This window comes from Oncorhynchus gorbuscha, linkage group LG15 (assembly GCF_021184085.1).
Source record: "Oncorhynchus gorbuscha isolate QuinsamMale2020 ecotype Even-year linkage group LG15, OgorEven_v1.0, whole genome shotgun sequence".
Taxonomy (NCBI): domain Eukaryota; kingdom Metazoa; phylum Chordata; class Actinopteri; order Salmoniformes; family Salmonidae; genus Oncorhynchus; species Oncorhynchus gorbuscha.
The window spans coordinates 30,047,167-30,066,280 of NC_060187.1; the positions used below are offsets into that span (position 1 = coordinate 30,047,167).

The window sequence follows — 19,114 nt, forward strand, 5'->3', positions numbered from 1 at the left end:
TCTTCACAACTGTCTTGGTGTGTTTGGACCATTCTAGTTTGTTGTTGATGTGGACACCAAGGAACTTGAAGCTCTCAACCTGCTCCACTACAGCCCCGTCGATGAGAATGGGGATGTGCTCGGTGCTCCTTTTCCTGTAGTCCACAATCATCTCCTTAGTCTTGGTTACTTTGGGGGATAGGTTGTTATTCTGGCACCACCCGGCCAGGTCTCTGACCTCCTCCCTATAGACACAGGGACTATGTTGGTCTGCTTGAAACATGTTGGTATTACAGACTCAATCAGGGACATGTTGAAAATGTCAGTGAAGACACCTGCCAGTTGGTCAGCACATGCCCGGAGCACATGTCCTGGTAATCCGTCTGGCTCCGTAGCCTTGTGTATGTTGACCTGTTTAAAGGTCTTACTTCGGCTATGGAGAGCGTGATCACGCAGTTATCTGGAACAGCTGATGCTCTCATGCATGCCTCAGTGTTGCTTGCCCCGAAGTGAGCATAGAAGTGATTTAGCTCATCTGGGAGGCTTGTGTCACTGGGCAGCTCACGGCTGTGCTTCCCTTTGTAGTCTGTAATAGTTTGCAAGCCCTGCCACAGCCGATGAGCGTCGGAGCCGGTGTAGTATGATTCAATCTTAGCCCTGTATTGACGCTTTGCCTGTTTGATGATTCATCGCAGGGCACAGCGGGATTTCTTGTAAGCTTCCGGGTGAGAGTCCTGCACCTTGAAAGCGGTAGCTCTACCCTTTAGCTCAGTGCGAATGTTGCCTGTAATCCATGGCTTCTGATTGGGGTATGTACGTACAGTCACTGTGGGGATTATGTGCCTCTGGGTGAGTGGTTTCCTGTTTGCTTATTTCAAAATACAGCTAACTGAGTGCGGTCTTAGTGCAAGCATAGGTTTGTGCTGGTAAATAAACAGCCACGAAAAGTATAGCTGAGAACTCTCGGCAAGCAGTGCGGCCTGCAATTTATTACAATATACTCTACTTCAATGTGTTTGTTGCATTTTCAATTCTACCCATAGTTTTGTCACAAAAACTGTTGCTGTTAAATAACGAGATGTAAGGCCACTGTTGCATTTTCGGCGCCGGGTTCTTGTAAGGCAGGGTTTACACATAGACACGCAACACCAGTCCAAGTGAAGGGTTAAACTGGTTTATTACTATCAGGCTTGGGCAGCGTTCTTGAGATACAAAAGCCAAAACAAACATAGTAAACACTTCTCCACCAGTGAAACGTCCGTCAAGCTTTGTCTTTGGGAGTTAATTCTGTGTTGAAATACTATTTTCCTTTGTTCTTTAAAACCTCCTTTTCCACTGTGCGCTCTGTCTCTCCAATAACCTTCACCTGCCGGGGTCAAAAAACGGTGTGTTTACATGCCGTTGTAAGAAGGAAAACCTATGATGCTGACGGACTGTTCACATGCTGTTTCCTAATTCAATAAAGCCACACAAGTATGGTGGTGACATCAAATCAAATTTGATTTGTCACACACATGGTTAGCAGATGTTAATGCGAGTGTAGCGAAATGCTTGTGCTTCTAGTTCCAACAATGCAGTAATAACCAACGAGTAATCTAACCTAAAAATTCCAAAACTACTACCTTATACACACAAGTGTAAAGGGATAAAGAATATGTACATAAAGATATATGAATGAGTGATGGTACAGAATGGCATGGGCAAGATGCAGTAGATGGTATCGAGTACAGTATATACATATGAGATGAGTAATGTAGGGTATGTAAACAATGTGGCATAGTTTAAAGTGGCTAGTCATACATGTATTACATAAAGATGCAGTAGATGATATAGAGTACAGTATATACAGTGGGGCAAAAAAGTATTTAGTCAGCCACCAATTGTGCAAGTTCTCCCACTTAAAAAGATGAGAGAGGCCTGTAATTTTCATCATAGGTACACTTCAACCATGACTACCAAATCCAGAAAATCACATTGTAGGATTTTTAATGAATTTATTTGCAAATTATGGTGGAAAATAAGTATTTGGTCAATAACAAAAGTTTATCTCAATACTTTGTTATATACCCTTTGTTGGCAATGACAGAGGTCAAACGTTTTCTGTCTTCACAAGGTTTTCACACACTGTTGCTGGTATTTTGGCCCATTCCTCCATGCAGATCTCCTCTAGAGCAGTGATGTTTTGGGGCTGTTGCTGGGAAACACGGACTTTCAACTCCCTCCAAAGATGTTCTATGGGGTTGAGATCTGGAGACTGGCTAGGCCACTCCAGGACCTTGAAATGCTTCTTACGAAACCACTCCTTCGTTGCCCGGGCGGTGTGTTTGGGATCATTGTCATGCTGAAAGACCCAGCCACATTCAATCTTCAATGCCCTTGCTGATGGTAGGCTTTGTTACTTTGGTCCCAGCTCTCTGCAGGTCATTCACTAGGTCCCCCCGTGTGGTTCTGGGATTTTTGCTCACCGTTCTTGTGATCATTTTGACCCCACGGGGTGAGATCTTGTGTGGAGCCCCAGATCGAGGGAGATTATCAGTGGTCTTGTATATCTTCCATTTCCTAATAATTGCTCCCACAGTTGATTTCTTCAAACCAAGCTGCTTACCTATTGCAGAATCAGTCTTCTCAGCCTGGTGCAGGTCTACAATTTTGTTTCTGGTGTCCTTTGACAGCTCTTTGGTCTTGGCCATAGTGGAGTTTGGAGTGTGACTGTTTGAGGTTGTGGACATGTGTCATTTATACTGATAACAACTTCAAACAGGTGCCATTAATACAGGTAACGAGGAGCCTCTTAAAGAAGAAGTTACAGGTCTGTGGGAGCCAGAAATCTTTGCAAATAAATTCATTAAAAATCCTACAATGTGATTTTCTGGATTTTTTTTCTCATTTTGTCTGTCATAGTTGAAGTGTACCTATGATGGAAATGACAGGCCTCTCTCATCTTTTTAAGTGAAAGAACTTGCACAATTGGTGGCTGACTAAATACTTTTTTGCCCCACTGTAGATATGAGATGAGTAATGTAGGGTATGTAAACATTATATTAAGTAGCTTTGTTTAAAGTGGCTAGTGATATATTTTTACATCAATTTCCATCAATTTCCATTATTAAAGTGAGCTGGAGTTGAGTCAGTATGTTGGCAGCAGCCACTCAATGTTAGTGGTGGCTGTTTAACAGTCTGATGGCCTTGAGATAGAAGCTGTTTTTCAGTCTCTCGGTTCCTGCTTTGATGCACCTGTACTGACCTCGCCTTCTGGATGATAGCGGGGTGAACAGGCAGTGGCTCGGGTGGTTGTTGTCCTTGATGATCTTTATTGCCTTCCTGTGACATCGGGTGGTGTAGGTGTCCTGGAGGGCAGGTAGTTTGCCCCCGGTGATGCGTTGTGCAGACCTCACTATCCTCTGGAGAGCCTTACGATTGTGGGCGGAGCAGTTGCCGTACCAGGCGGTGATACAGCCCGACAGGATGCTCTCGATTGTGCATCTATAGAAGTTTGTGAGTGCTTTTGGTGACAAGCCAAATTTCTTCAGCCTCCTAAGGTTGGAGGCGCTGCTTGCGCATTCTTCACAACGCTGTCTGTGTGGGTGGACCAATTCAGTTTGTCTATGATGTGTACGCCGAGGAACTTAACTTACTACCCTCTCCACTACTGTCCCATCGATGTGGATAGGGGGGTGCTCCCTCTGCTGTTTCCTGAAGTCCACAATCATCTCCTTTGTTTTGTTGACATTAAGTGTGAGGTTATTTTCCTGACACCACACTCCGAGGGCCCTCACCTCCTCCCTGTAGGCCGTTTCGTCGTTGTTGGTAATCAAGCCTACCACTGTAGTGTTGTCCGCAAACTTGATGATTAAGTTGGAGGCGTGCATGGCCACGCAGTCGTGGCCAGTCGTGGCCATGCAAAAGTACAGTTATGGGCCTCATCATCATGTTCTAACCGGACAACATTATAGTGGGCAGATCCAGTCAGAGTCAGTGTAAGTGTACTAGCGGGTGAGGGCATTCATAGCCAACCGCTCAGACGAGCTCCAGCTAGACATTTTTTCATGGTATCTCTACTATAGCAGGTCAGAAGGACCATGAAAATAATTTTGGTCGCTAAATCCGGCAACACCTAGAATCATTAAGATAATTTCCAGTGGTGATTTTAGCATGCAAATCTTGGCGGGGCTAACTCCCCAAAAATGTTTTGGGTGCGTGCTAGCAAAGCCACTACACAACACAACACCAATCAATACATAAATTGCACTATAAGGGTGGTAGATGGTGCCCACAAACTGTTAGGGCCTACATAAAGCTGTCCCAACAGTAGTCCCAACACCTTACCACTGCTACACCTGGCTATAAGCGGAGCCTTGTCTGGCAGCGAAATAGTTCATTCAGTCTAATTTACTGCCTTTAAAAAACATAGCTGACTTGCTTAAACAAATGTGGTTTCTACTGACAATTGAGATGTACAAACTATGGCATAAGGGGATGACGAGGGCATAAGAGGCAATCTGTCATTTCGATTAAGACATGAGGAGCTAGGACGGACATAGTCAATATAACTATTTGTTCAGCACTTTTGAAATGTACAGCGACAGAATTCAGAACATGGGCCTTTCTTACAGTATTCTCCCTGTACACCAAGTCAGAACTGTAGGATAAATAAAGAGGGTGAGATGGACATTTTTATGTTTGTGCCTTTCTAATAATACATTTCTGTGTTATGTTTGTATAAATCAATTTCTGTGTTCATGCAAATGACTGATTGAACGAATCCTCATTTTCAGGATCTGCAATTTGGCACTACGCCCAGAACCTTCGAGAAAAAGGAATCTCAGTTTCAAGGTCTCAGCTTAGAGAGAAGAAGCCTTGTGGTGTATCGGTCTGTCACATGCATGACTCAGTATTGGTCGTCACATGAATGAAGCATACATTGATTATGAATGATGAATAAGCTAAATCCTGCAAATATAACTTGTCAGTATATAAGGGAACTAATACGACTGCCCCGTTAGAGCTCGTAACAGACATTCACCATGGTGCATCAAGTTTGTTGGAACCTCTCCTGCGCGCTGACAATAAACAATGATTCAATTAAGATTGACTGAGTGTCCCTGTGTAAGAATTTCCACCATGTGCATATAAGCAGACAATGAAAGCTCTTACAATATTCAATGATGACATTTTTCCAAGTCAGGACAGTAGGCAAAGTTATGAGGGGAAAAGGGACCAAATAATAATAATAATTATTAGGGTGAGGCACATGTGCCTACTACACAACATATACTTAGTATTACTTTCTTAGCTACAGTATATATATATATATATCTCCCTGGCATATTACATCATTTATGCAGCAGCACACAATACCTTGTTGTGCTGTGCTCACTTGAACAGGAAGGTGGGGTGGCGGTCCTTATGGGCAAATTTTGTCATCAAAGTCTCGGATTCTCTGGATTTATGGTGCTTTCAAGACAACTGGGAACTCTGAAAAGAACAAGGTCAAATCATGACGTCAGTGATCTTCAGGTCGGAGATCTAGAAAGAGGCCCGAGTTCCCAACTTGGAATTCCAAGTTGGATGACCATTCAAAACATATTTTCACGGTCGGAGCATGTTTTTTTTCCAGAGTTGCCAGTTGTCGTAAACTCACTGAAGTCTGAGATTTCCCAGTTGTGAGTTTCCAGTTGTTTTGAACACGGCAGAAGTCATGCTGTATGGACAGCATGGCCAATGTTGATTGTTTATCATTTTAAGCATGGGAAAGAGACTCTTAAACCCAGACTTGGACCACACAACCACTCCAATGAATAGCAGGCTAGTGATTGCTTTGCTATGCTTGCAGTTGAAACTGATTCCTTCCAAACCACTCATTGTTGAATTTGCGATTTCCAACTTGTGTAATGTTTATGGCCGATGAGCACGATACATTTTTATCTGTAGTTTCTCTTTATAATTTCTCTTTATAAGACAAGGCTTGAATAGGATTTGCCAGTACATTTAACATTTACATTTAAGTCATTTAGCAGAAGCTCTTATCCAGAGCGACTTACAAATTGGTGCAATCACCTTATGACATCCAGTGGGACAGTCACTTAACAATAGTGCATCTAAAACTTAGGGGGGGGGTGGGGTGAGAGGGATTACTTAACCTATCCTAGGTATTCCTTAAAGAGGTGGGGTTTCAGGTGTCTCCGGAAGGTGGTGATTGACTCCGCTGTCCTGGCGTCGTGAGGGAGTTTGTTCCACCATTGGGGGGCCAGGGCAGCGAACAGTTTTGACTGGGCTGAGCGGGAGCTGTACTTCCTCAGTGGTAGGGAGGCGAGCAGGCCAGAGGTGGATGAACGCAGTGCCCTTGTTTGGGTGTAGGGCCTGATCAGAGCCTGGAGGTACTGAGGTGCCGTTCCCCTCACAGCTCCGTAGGCAAGCACCATGGTCTTGTAGCGGATGCGAGCTTCAACTGGAAGCCAGTGGAGAGAACGGAGGAGCGGGGTGACGTGAGAGAACTTGGGAAGGTTGAACACCAGACGGGCTGCGGCGTTCTGGATGAGTTGAAGGGGTTTAATGGCACAGGCAGGGAGCCCAGCCAACAGCGAGTTGCAGTAATCCAGACGGGAGATGACAAGTGCCTGGATTAGGACCTGCGCCGCTTCCTGTGTGAGGCAGGGTCGTACTCTGCGGATGTTGTAGAGCATGAACCTACAGGAACGGGCCACCGCCTTGATGTTAGTTGAGAACGACAGGGTGTTGTCCAGGATCACGCCAAGGTTCTTGGCGCTCTGGGAGGAGGACACAATGGAGTTGTCAACCGTGATGGCGAGATCATGGAACGGGCAGTCCTTCCCCGGGAGGAAGAGCAGCTCCGTCTTGCCGAGGTTCAGCTTGAGGTGGTGATCCGTCATCCACACTGATATGTCTGCCAGACATGCAGAGATGCGATTCGCCACCTGGTCATCAGAAGGGGAAAGGAGAAGATTAATTGTGTGTCGTCTGCATAGCAATGATAAGAGAGACCATGTGAGGTTATGACAGAGCCAAGTGACTTGGTGTATAGCGAGAATAGGAGAGGGCCAAGAACAGAGCCCTGGGGGACACCAGTGGTGAGAGCGCGTGGTGAGGAGACAGATTCTCGCCACGCCACCTGGTAGGAGCGACCTGTCAGGTAGGACGCAATCCAAGCGTGGGCCGCGCCGGAGATGCCCAACTCGGAGAGGGTGGAGAGGAGGATCTGATGGTTCACAGTATCGAAGGCAGCCGATAGATCTAGAAGGATGAGAGCAGAGGAGAGAGAGTTAGCTTTAGCAGTGCGGAGCGCCTCCGTGATACAGAGGAGAGCAGTCTCAGTTGAATGACTAGTCTTGAAACCTGACTGATTTGGATCAAGAAGGTCATTCAGAGAGAGATAGCGGGAGAGCTGGCCAAGGACGGCACGTTCAAGAGTTTTGGAGAGAAAAGAAAGAAGGGATACTGGTCTGTAATTGTTGACATCGGAGGGATCGAGTGTAGGTTTTTTCAGAAGGGGTGCAACTCTCGCTCTCTTGAAGACGGAAGGGACGTAGCCAACGGTCAGGGATGAGTTGATGAGCGAGGTGAGGTAAGGGAGAAGGTCTCCGGAAATGGTCTGGAGAAGAGAGGAGGGGATAGGGTCAAGCGGGCAGGTTGTTGGGCGGCCGGCCGTCACAAGACGCGAGATTTCATCTGAGAGAGAGGGGAGAAAGAGGTCAGAGCACAGGGTAGGGCAGTGTGAGCAGAACCAGCGGTGTCGTTTGACTTAGCAAACGAGGATCGGATGTCGTCGACCTTCTTTTCAAAATGGTTGACGAAGTCATCTGCAGAGAGGGAGGAGGGGGGAGGGGGCGGAGGATTCAGGAGGGAGGAGAAGGTGGCAAAGAGCTTCCTAGGGTTGGAGGCAGAAGCTTGGAATTTAGCGTGGTAGAAAGTGGCTTTAGCAGCAGAGACAGAGGAGGAAAATGTAGAGAGGAGGGAGTGAAAGGATGCCAGGTCCGCAGGGAGGCGAGTTTTCCTCCATTTCCGCTCGGCTGCCCGGAGCCCTGTTCTGTGAGCTCGCAATGAGTCATCGAGCCACGGAGCGGGAGGGGAGGACCGAGCCGGCCTGGAGGATAGGGGACATAGAGAGTCAAGGGATGCAGAGAGGGAGGAGAGGAGGGTTGAGGAGGCAGAATCAGGAGATAGGTGGGAGAAGGTTTGAGCGGAGGGAAGAGATGATAGGATGGAAGAGGAGAGAGTAGCGGGGGAGAGAGAGCGAAGGTTGGGACGGCGCGATACCATCCAGTAGGGGCAGTGTGGGAGGTGTTGGATGAGAGCGAGAGGGAAAAGGATACAAGGCAGTGGTCGGAGACTTGGAGGGGAGTTGCAATGAGGTTAGTGGAAGAACAGCATCTAGTAAAGATGAGGTCGAGCGTATTGCCTGCCTTGTGAGTAGGGGGAAGGTGAGAGGGTGAGGTCAAAAGAGGAGAGGAGTGGAAAGAAGGAGGCAGAGAGGAAAGAGTCAAAGGTAGACGTGGGGAGGTTAAAGTCGCCCAGAACTGTGAGAGGTGAGCCGTCCTCAGGAAAGGAGCTTATCAAGGCATCAAGCTCATTGATGAACTCTCCGAGGGAACCTGGAGGGCGATAAATGATAAGGATGTTAAGCTTGAAAGGGCTAGTAACTGTGACAGCATGGAATTCAAAGGAGGCGATAGACAGATGGGTAAGGGGAGAAAGAGAGAATGACCACTTGGGAGAGATTGTTGACTTGATTCATGATGACTGCTAGCTTGCTAGCTAAGATTTTGAAAGTATGACGTTGACATGATCAGTCCAATCAACGCTATGGTAGATATAACGTGATTTGACGTAATTTTATCGGTGGCCAATTAACTTGAGCCTTCATGATGGGCACTTCTAATGTAACTTTAGGGCAGCACCCAAGGGGCCTGAATTTGAGCTCTCCCCGTAGATTGTGTAGTGCTGTTGTGTCCCTATGAGTGACAGAACATTGAGTCAATCACGGCGCAAGTAGAGAACATTACCAACCCCTACGCTCCGTATTTTTCTCTGGCTGCCCCACCGTCACAGAAAGCACTGAGCTAGGCTGAAAACCCATTTTGAGCTGCCTTACACAAGAAAACAAAGATGATACCATGTTTGTATGAGGCTTTATTAACTCAATTATTTTTTAAACGTTGTTTGCAAACAAATGTGTGACACATATTCATGCCAAAATAACAATTCAAAACAGATGGGGGGGCTCAGCTCCAGCTAGACGTTTTTTCAAGGTGTGTAAGAAGTCCTCCTGCCAGCTGGAAATTCTCAATGCACACCAGAAAACACACAAAGTAGAAAAGCCTAAGCCTTATCAGTGCTCTGTGTCAAACATGTTTGGGCTTTTCCAGAGATCTTAGAAGACATCAGTTGACACATACAGGGGACAAATTGTTTCGCAACAAAGCCTCCTTCACTCACGCTGCCAAACATACCCACGTAAATTTGATTATCCTACTGATCCTTGACTTCAGGGATGTCATTTACAAAATAGCCTCCAACACTCTACTCAGACTGCATCCAGTTTGCTATAACAGTGCCATCCGTTTTGTCACCAAAGCCCCATATACCACCCACCACTGTGACCTGTATGCTCTCGTCGGCTGGCCCTCGCTACGTATTCGTCGCCAGACCCACTAGCTCCAGGTCATCTATAAGTCTTTGCTAGGTAAAGCTCCGCCGTATCTCAGCTCACTGGTCACCATAACACCCACCCTTAGCACGCGCTCTAGCAGGTATATCTCACTGGTCATCCCCAAAGCCAACACCTTTTTCCGCCCTTCATTACAGTTCTTTGCTGCCAATGACTGGAACAAATTGCAAAAAAAAAACAAACAAACAAACAAACAAACAAACAAAAAATTCACTGAAGTTGGAGAATTATATCTCCCTCAATAACTTTAAACATCAGCTATCTGAGCAGCTTACCGATCGCTGCAGCTGTACATAGTGTAACGGATTTACTCCTCTTCGTCTGAGGAGGAGTAAGGAACGGACCAAAATGCAGCGTGGTAAGTGTCCATATTGATTTATTCAAGAACACTGGAACAAAATAATAAATGTGAAATATACAAAACCAAAAATGTACCGTGTGGCCCAAACACCCACAAACCAAAAGTGAAACCCAGGCAACCTAAGTATGATTCTCAATCAGAGACAACTAACGACACCTGCCTCTGAGAACCATACTAGACCGAACACAAAAACCAACATAGAAAAACAAACATAGACTGCCCACCCCAACTCACACCCTGACCATACCAAAACAAATAATAAAATAACAGAACCAGGGTCAGAACGTGACACATAGCCCATCTGTAAATAGCCCATCCAACTACCAACCTCATTCCCATATTGTTATTATTTACTTTTTTGCTCTTTTGCACACAAGTATTTCTACTTGCACATCATCATCTGCACATCTATCACTCCAGTGTTAATTTGCTAAATTATAATTACTTTGCTACTATGGCCTATTTATTGCCTTACCTCCTTACTCTATTTGCACACACTGTTTTTTTAAATGATGGCCTACCCGGGTCAATCCCTAACAACGCTGGGCCAATTGTGCTCCGCCCTATGGAACCCCCAATCACGGCCAGTTGTGATACAGCCTGGAATTGAACCAGGGTCTGTATTGATGCCTCTAGCACAGAGATGCAGTGCCTTAGACCGCTCCACTACTCTTTAATGAGTAGGTGTCGGAGGATGGGAATAAATAATAAATTATGAATATATAATAATGTACTACAATACCACTTCATTAAGGGTCTGTTATTCTTGGTACATTGGTCTCTATTTCATAATCATTCAATCTCGGCCTTTTCGTTATCTGACACAACTGTAGGGCAGTATGATTCACTTTCCTGTATGCCCAGTAGGTGGTAGTAAAATAGGAAAGTGTTTTCAAACTCGGTGGTAGTTTGGTCTTTTTGAGTTTCCGTATATGCAACCACAATAATATTCCACAACCTTCCGATACTCCTGTTAAGCATCCATGTAACCAACTACCGAAAGGTAAATATGTTTTATGTATTTATCTAAATATATGAGCTTTATAATATTGTCATTTGATGACAAGTTGGGTGTGTAGCTAACTATTCAAGCCATCTGTTTGCCAGCTATAACTAATCTAGTTAGTTAGCTAGTTAGCATAGGGCAATTCAATGTACTAGTGCTTAACCAAAGATGGTGCTAGTACCGTATAACAAAGAGTGTAGCTATAACGTTACGTGGTTGAAAACTGTAGGTATAAAACCCCATAAGGACCGACATGTGAAGTTTATAAGAGCATATTGGGTGTCAAATGAAAGTAAACAGTGTCTCTCTGTGTGTGGTCCTTCATAATAAAATGTAGCTGGGATATCTATGGGTAGCTGGGTAGATCTATCCCTCTTAGGACATTTCGAATACAACACATCCACTTGATGGCTTTTAACTATGAAGAGGGTCTCTGATTGGCAGGAGAGGGACGTACAGTTGTGTGTCCTTTCTCAAATGCAGTTTTGAATGGGGAATCAATTGATTGTTATCATCTTGATACTAGTAGTTCTGTAATAAAAATGGATTCCATTGTATGGAATACAATTCCATTATTCATTTCACTCATGTATTATTCACAGATTGTCACCATGCCACTGACAAATTATGAAAAGCAAAGGAGAAAGGAGTGTTATGAGGAGGTAAAGTAGAAACATAAAAATGAATATATGTTTGAGAAAATCACAGGCTAAAAGCCCAAGAAAATAGATTTATTTCGTTGAGTTTTAATAATTACCCTTTCAGATGTCCATACAAATTGCTAAGTTATTACCTAGATGAGAGCATAAATGACATATTTCTTCCTCTTTGTACCTATTCAGGCTACATCATCATGAATAGAATTACATTAAAATCCATAAGTAGGGGCCTCCCGGGTGGCGCAGTGGTCTAAGGCACTATGCCACCAGAAACTCTGGGTTCGAGCCCAGGCTCTGTCGCAGCCGGCCGCGACTGGGAGGTCCATGGGGCGACCCGACACACAATTGGCCTAGCGTCGTCCAGGTTAGGGAGGGTTTGGTCGGTAGGAATATCCTTGTCTCATCGCGCACTAGCGACTCCTGTGGCGGGCCGGGCGCAGTGCACGCTGACCAGGTCGCTAGTTGTATGGTGTTTCCTCCAGCACATTGGTGCGGCTGGCTTCCGGGTTCGATGTGCGCTGTGTTAATTAAGAAGCAGTGCTGCTTGGTTGGGTTGTGTTTCAGAGGACGCATGGCTCTCGACCTTCTTCTCTCCCGAGCCCTTACGGGAGTTGTAGCGATGAGACAAGACAGTAACTACTAACAATTGGATACCATGAAAAAGGAGGTAAAAAATGTATAAATCCATAAGTATCCATCACTGTGTAGTACAAATCAGGTACCCAGGATGTTACCCGTGTTAATCCACTTCACTTAATGTAGTTTGATAATCAAACATTTTTTTCAAACTAAAGTTGGCTTTAAAGCAGACTGCCCATTCTTTCTGCAGACATCTTTGAATCAGAGCAGATATTTATTGAAGCCCATTCCCGCCACAGCAAATTAATACAAATTAATCAAATGCTTGGTAATATCTCAAAATGTTTAGATATAATGTCAAACATTTTAAGATACTAAATCTAACTCAAGAGTTTGAGATATTTGACCATTCTTATAGGATATGTTTCTTCATTTGTAACATCGTGTGGGAATTCCACAGATGTCCCCACAGGTCCCAGAGTGGTGGGAGGGGGGGGGCTGTTTTCCTGGGGCCCAGAGTTTTTCCTGATCTGGCTAACCTAACAAGGTAAAACTCTGGACCATAGTTGTAGGGTATGACATAGTAATAAATACACTGTAAAACGGTTTTAAATGGGCTATGGTGGACCAGATGTCAGACCAGATGTCAAATATATATATATATATATACACAATAACTGTGATTGGGCATTACAACTAACAGGGCTCTGAGCTTGATTTATGCATTTACATTTCACATTGCTTTTGGGTTGTAATCATATTTTAATGCTTGCATGAATATCACGCTGAATATATGTTCATGTCATTGTCACCAATCAACTGCATTACACTAAGAAATAATTCTAAGCAACTGTCTTTAACAACAGTCCTAACAACATGTAGGGCTTTTAGAACATAACATGTATTAGAAAATGTACAGGCAAATCACTAGTCTCTCATGATTGAAGCCTGTATCATTGTTGCTAATATTAGCAATGCTAGCTAGCTAAGTAGCTAACCCAGCTGCTGCATCAGAAATATTGTTTTCAACAATAACAGCCAAATACAGCCTAAGCGACTGTCCAAGCAACCATCCAACAACACTGTAGGCCTATTGGAACTACACTGAACAAAAATATAAGTCCAACATGCAACAATTTCAAAGATTTTACTGAGTTACAGTTCATATAAAGAAATAAAATAAAATGTTATTTGTCACATGTGCCGAATTCAACCTTATACAGTGAAATGCTTACTTACAAGCCCTTAACCAACAATGCAGTTTTAAGAAAGATACCTAAAAAAGAAGAGCAGTGGGTTCTTCACTGGGAATGTGATGAAAGAAATAAAAGCTGAAATATATATTTCTCTCTACTATTATTCTGACATTTCACTTTCTTAAAATAAAGTGGTGATCCTAACTGACCTGAAACAGGGAATTTTTACTAGGATTAAATCTAAGGAATTGTGAAAACTGAGTTTAAATGTGTTTGGCTAAGGTTTATGTAAACTTCCTACTTCAACTATATTCTACGTTGTAAAATAATTGTGAAGACATCAAAACTGAAATAACAGATATGGAATCATTTAGTAACCAAAAAGTGTTTAAAATATCAAAATGTATTTTATATTTGAGATTCTTCAAAATAGCCACCCTTTGCCTTGATGACAGCTTTGCACAGTCTTGGCATGCTCTCAACCAGCTTCATAAGGTAGTCACCTGGAATGTCTTTCCATTAACAGGTGTGCCTTCTTAAAAGTTCATTTGTGGAATTTAATTCCTTCTTAATGTGTTTGAGCCAATCAATTGTGTTGTGACAAGGTTGGGGGGCGGTATACAGAAGATAGCCCTATTTGGTAAAAGACCAAGTCCTTTTTATTGCAAGAACAGATCAAATAAGCAAAGAGAAATGACAGTCCATCATTACTTTAAGACGTGAAGGTCAGGAGGGGACTGAGCAGGAGGGGACTGAGCACGCACCCCTGAGGGGCCCCCGTGTTGAGGATCAGAGTAGTGTGTTGTTACCTACCCTTACCACCTGGGGGGCGCCCCGTCAGGAAGTCCAGGATCCAGTTGCAGAGAGAGGTGTTTCGTCCCAGAGTCCTTAGCTTATTGATGAGCTTTGAGAGCACTATGGTGTTGAACGCTGAGCTGTAGTCAGTGAATAGCATTCTCACATAGGTGTTCCTTTTGTCCAGGTGGGAAAGGGCAGTGCTGGGGTGCAATAGAGATGGCATCTTCGGTGGATCTGTTGGGGTGGTATACATATTGGAGTGGGTCTAGGTTTTCTGGGATAATGGTGTTGATGTGATATATGACCAGCCTTTCAAAGCACTTCATGGCTACAGAGGGTGGGTGCTACGGGTTGGTAGTCATTTAGGCAGGTTACCTTAGTGTTCTCGGGCACAGGGACTATGGTGGTCTGCTTAAAACATGTTGGTATTACAGACTCGGACAGGGAGAGGTTGAAAATGTCAGTGAAGACACTTGCCAGTTGGTCAGCACATACTCGCAGTACACGTCCTGGTAATCCATCTGGTCCTGTGGCCTTGTGAATGTTGACCTGTCTAAAGGTCTTATGCACATCGGCTGCGGAGAGCGTGATCACACAATCTTCCGGAGCAGCTGGTGCTCTCATGCATGTTTCAGTGTTATTTGCCACGAAGTGACTTTATAAGTACTTTAGCTCGTCTGGAAGGCTTGTGTCACTTGGCAGCTCTCGGCTGTGCTTCTCTTTGTAGTAGAGGTCGGCCGATTATGAATTTTCAATGCCGATACCGATTATTGGAGGACCAAAAACAGCAGATAACGATTAATCGGCCGATTTTTAAAACATTCAAAAAATGCAACGTTTTTATTTGTAATAATGACAATTACAACAATACTGAATTACCACTTATTTTAACTGAATATAATACATCAATAAAATCAATTTAGCCTCAAATAAATAATGAAACATGTTCAATTTGGTTTAAATAATGCAAAAACAAAGTGGATGGAGAAGAAAGTAAAAGTGCAATATGTGCCATGTAAGAATGCCAACGTTTAAGTTCCTTGCTCAGAACATATGAAAGCTGGTGGTTCCTTTTAACATGAGTCTTCAATATTCCCAGGTAAGAAGTTTTAGGTTTAGTTATTATAGGAATTATAGGACTATTTCTCTCTATACCATTTGTATTTCATATACTTTTGACTATTGGATGTTCTTATAGGCACTTTAGTATTGCCAGTGTAACAGTATAGCTTCCGTCCCTCTCCTCGCACCTACCTGGGCTCGAACCAGGAACACATCGACAACAGCCACCCTCAAAGCAGCGTTACCCATGCAGAGCAAGGGGAACAACTACTCCAAGTCTCAGTGAGTGACGTTTGAAACGCTATTAGCGCGCACCCTGCTAACTAGCTAGCCATTTCACATCGGTTACACCAGCCTGATAGGCTTGAAGTCGTAAACAGCGCAATGCTTGAAGCATTGCGAAGAGCTGCTAGCAAAACGCACGACAGTGCTGTTTGAATGAATGCTTACGACCCTGCTGGTGCCTACCATCACACAGACTGCTCTATCAAATTACAGACTTAATTATAACATAATAACACACAGAAATACGAGCCTTAGGTCAATATGGTCGAATCTGGAAACTATCATCTCGAAAACAAAACGTTTATTCTTTCATTGAAATACCGAACCGTTACATATTTTATCTAACGGGTGGCATCCATAAGTCTAAATATTCCTGTTACATTGCACAACCTTCAATATTATGTCATAATTAAGTAAAATTCTGGCAAATTAGTTCCCAACGAGCCAGGCGGACCAAACTGTTGCATACTCTGTGTGCAATGAACGCAAGAGAAGTGACACAATTTCACCTGGTTAATATTGCCTGCTAACCTGGATTTCTTTTAACTAAATATGCAGGTTTAAAAATATATACTTCTGTGTGTTGATTTTAAGAAAGGCATTGATGTTCATGGTTAGGTACACGTTGGAGCAATGACAGTCCTTTTTCGATGATTTATATGCAACGCAGGACACGCTAGATAAACTAGTAATATCATCAACCATGTATTTTTTTTTTTTTTTTTTTCCTGTTTCAAATATTTTTATTAAACACACACAAGAATGGTGTATAGGTATACATGACAGGTATACAATTCTTATCTAAACATAAAAGAGCATACAGGAACAACAAGACCCAGAGTTCTGGGTGCAGAACAAATAATACAGAACACGACATACAAAACAAGGACACGTAGAAAGAAAGAGGGAAGATGTCCCCCCTATCCCCCATCCCCTATTCCCCCCCTCCCAACTGCTCGGGTGGTAGGGCCAGCACACGCTGCCCAAAGGTAGATAAAAAATTTACCATTGAGAGTGCGTTAATAAGTACAAATTCACAGCGCCGACTCGTCCAAGTAGGAGAGGAAAGGCTGCCAGATTTGATCAAATGTTGATAATTTATTGTTCAGAATATATCTAATTCTTTCTAAGTGTACAGTGTTTGCCAATTCACTGAGCCATAATTTGGTAGAGGGCGCTTCCCTCCTTTTCCAAAACAACAAGATTAGTTTTTTTGCCGAGATGAGACCATACGAGATTAGTTGTTTTTGGGGTTGGTTAATCTGTTTAGGGACTCAGATACTCCCAGGATTATCAGAAGCGGGTCTGGATCTATTGAAGTCTCCAAAACTTCAGAGAGGATCCTAAAAATTCCACACCAATAACCATGCAAGCTAGAGCATAGGGCAAAGCAGTGGAGTAGTGTACCCTGCGTGGCCTGACATTTATCACATGTAGGGGATGTATCAGGAAATATCCTATGCAGTTTAGTTTTGGAATAGTGTAATCTGTGTAATACCTTGAATTGTATGAGACGATGTCTGGAATTAATGGAGCATGTGTGGATATACTCCAAGCTCTCTTCCCAGTCTGCCACTGAGATGTCAGTCCCTAGTTCTTCCTCCCATTTTGCCTTGATGGCATCAGTAGAAGGTGTGCTAACAGATTGAAAAGCATCATATAGACGCGATATCAGTTTATCTGAGGTGGGGCATATTTTTATGCATCCGTCAAACATGGAAGGTTTAGCATTCTCAAATGTTGGGAGGTGTTTTCTAACGTAGTCTCTAATTTGTAGGTATCTGAAAAAATTACTTCTGGGAAGATTATAAGTTTCCCTCAGCAGCTCAAAGGAAGCAAAGGTCCCTTCTATGTATAAATCCCCTATGGTGCTTATCCCCAACTCTCCCCATCGCTCAAAGGTGTTATCAAGGTTAGAAGGGGCAAAGGAGGGATTCCTGGCGATAGGGAGCATGAATGACATTGGTCTGAGCTCAAAGTGGACTTTAATTTGCTTCCAGATTCGGACTGTGCTATGTATTATAGGATTGTTACAATAAAGTGACATCTCCAGATTGACAGGCGACAAAATCACAGCGCCAATAGAGAAGGGGTGACACTCCTCCCGCTCCATACTAAGCCAGCTGGATGCCGGGAGTACGTCATCCAACAGAAACGTAACAATGCGGAGGTTAGCGGCCCAGTAATAAAATATAAAATTTGGGAGAGACAATCCTCCTTCCATCTTGGATTTACAGAGGTGTTTTTTACCTATCCTGTGTGTTTTATAATCCCAGATGAAAGGATTGATAATTGAGTCCAGTTGTTTATGAAAGGATTTAGGTATGAATACTGCGATGTTCTGATATAGGTAGAGCAGTTGTGGGAGGAAGACCATTTTAATGGCATTAATTCTTCCGAGCAGAGAAATTGGGAGAGTTCTCCAAAATAGTATGTTTGCTTTGAGTTTTTGTATCAGAGAGGGGAAATTCTCTTATTATTATTATTATTAGTAAGGAGTATTGTTTGGTAACTACAATTCCTAGGTAGGTAAATTTTTCTGAAGATAACTTAAATGGGAGATGTTCTAGCCAGGAGGTATTTTGCGACCGTATGGGCATTAATTCACTCTTGTTCCAATTTATTCTGTATCCCGAGAAGGTACCAAACAAATTGATCACATCAAGAATAGCTGGGATACTAGCCTGGGGTTCTGTTACATAGAGGAGGATGTCATCTGCGTATAGGGAGATCTTATTTAGCGTATCTTTAGTATTATAGCCGTGTATTGCTGCATGAGATCTAATCGTCTGAGCGAGCGGTTCGATAATTAGGGCGAAGAGCATAGGCGACAGCGCACAACCCTGCCTTGTCCCCCTGTTGAGGTTAAATCGGGCGACAATGATTGGTTAGTGAGTATTCTGGCACAGGGGTTCCTATATAAAAGCTGGATCCAATTTATGAACCCATCTCCAATATTAAATTTCTGTAGGACCTTGAATAGATAGGGCCACTCAACTTGGTCAAAGGCCTTTTCGGCGTCAAGAGATATGACGGCAAGGTCCACGTTGGGTAACCTCTGAGAATACATAATATTGAAGAGGCGCCTGAGATTGAAGAATGAGTTTCTGTTAGGGATAAAGCCGGTCTGATCCGAATGGACCAATTTGCCAATTAAAGTGCTAAGCCTGTTAGCCAGGGTTTTTGCTAAAATCTTTTGGTCTGTATTAAGGAGAGATATTGGTCTGTATGACCCTACCTCTTCTGGATCTTTACCCTTCTTATGTATAACTGTAATGAACGCTTCATCCAAAGTAGAAGGGAGAGCTCCATCCTCATTGGCCTGAATCAACATTTTGTGCAGATAGGGGAGAGCATGTTGCTGAATGTTTTATAGAATTCACCAGGGTATCCATCTGGGCCCGGGGTCTTGCCACTCTTTAGAGATTTAATTGTTTCTCGGATTTCATCAAGAGATATTTCCTTATTCAGGAAGTTAGAATCTTCCTGGTTCAGGGCAGGAAG

General features: G+C 43.5%; 1 pseudogene; it reads left to right on the plus strand.

The window, feature by feature from the left end:
• The first annotated feature begins 3,846 nt into the window (after positions 1 to 3,846).
• Positions 3,847 to 19,114, plus strand: part of LOC123997231 — a 34,345-nt pseudogene continuing 19,077 nt past the window's right edge.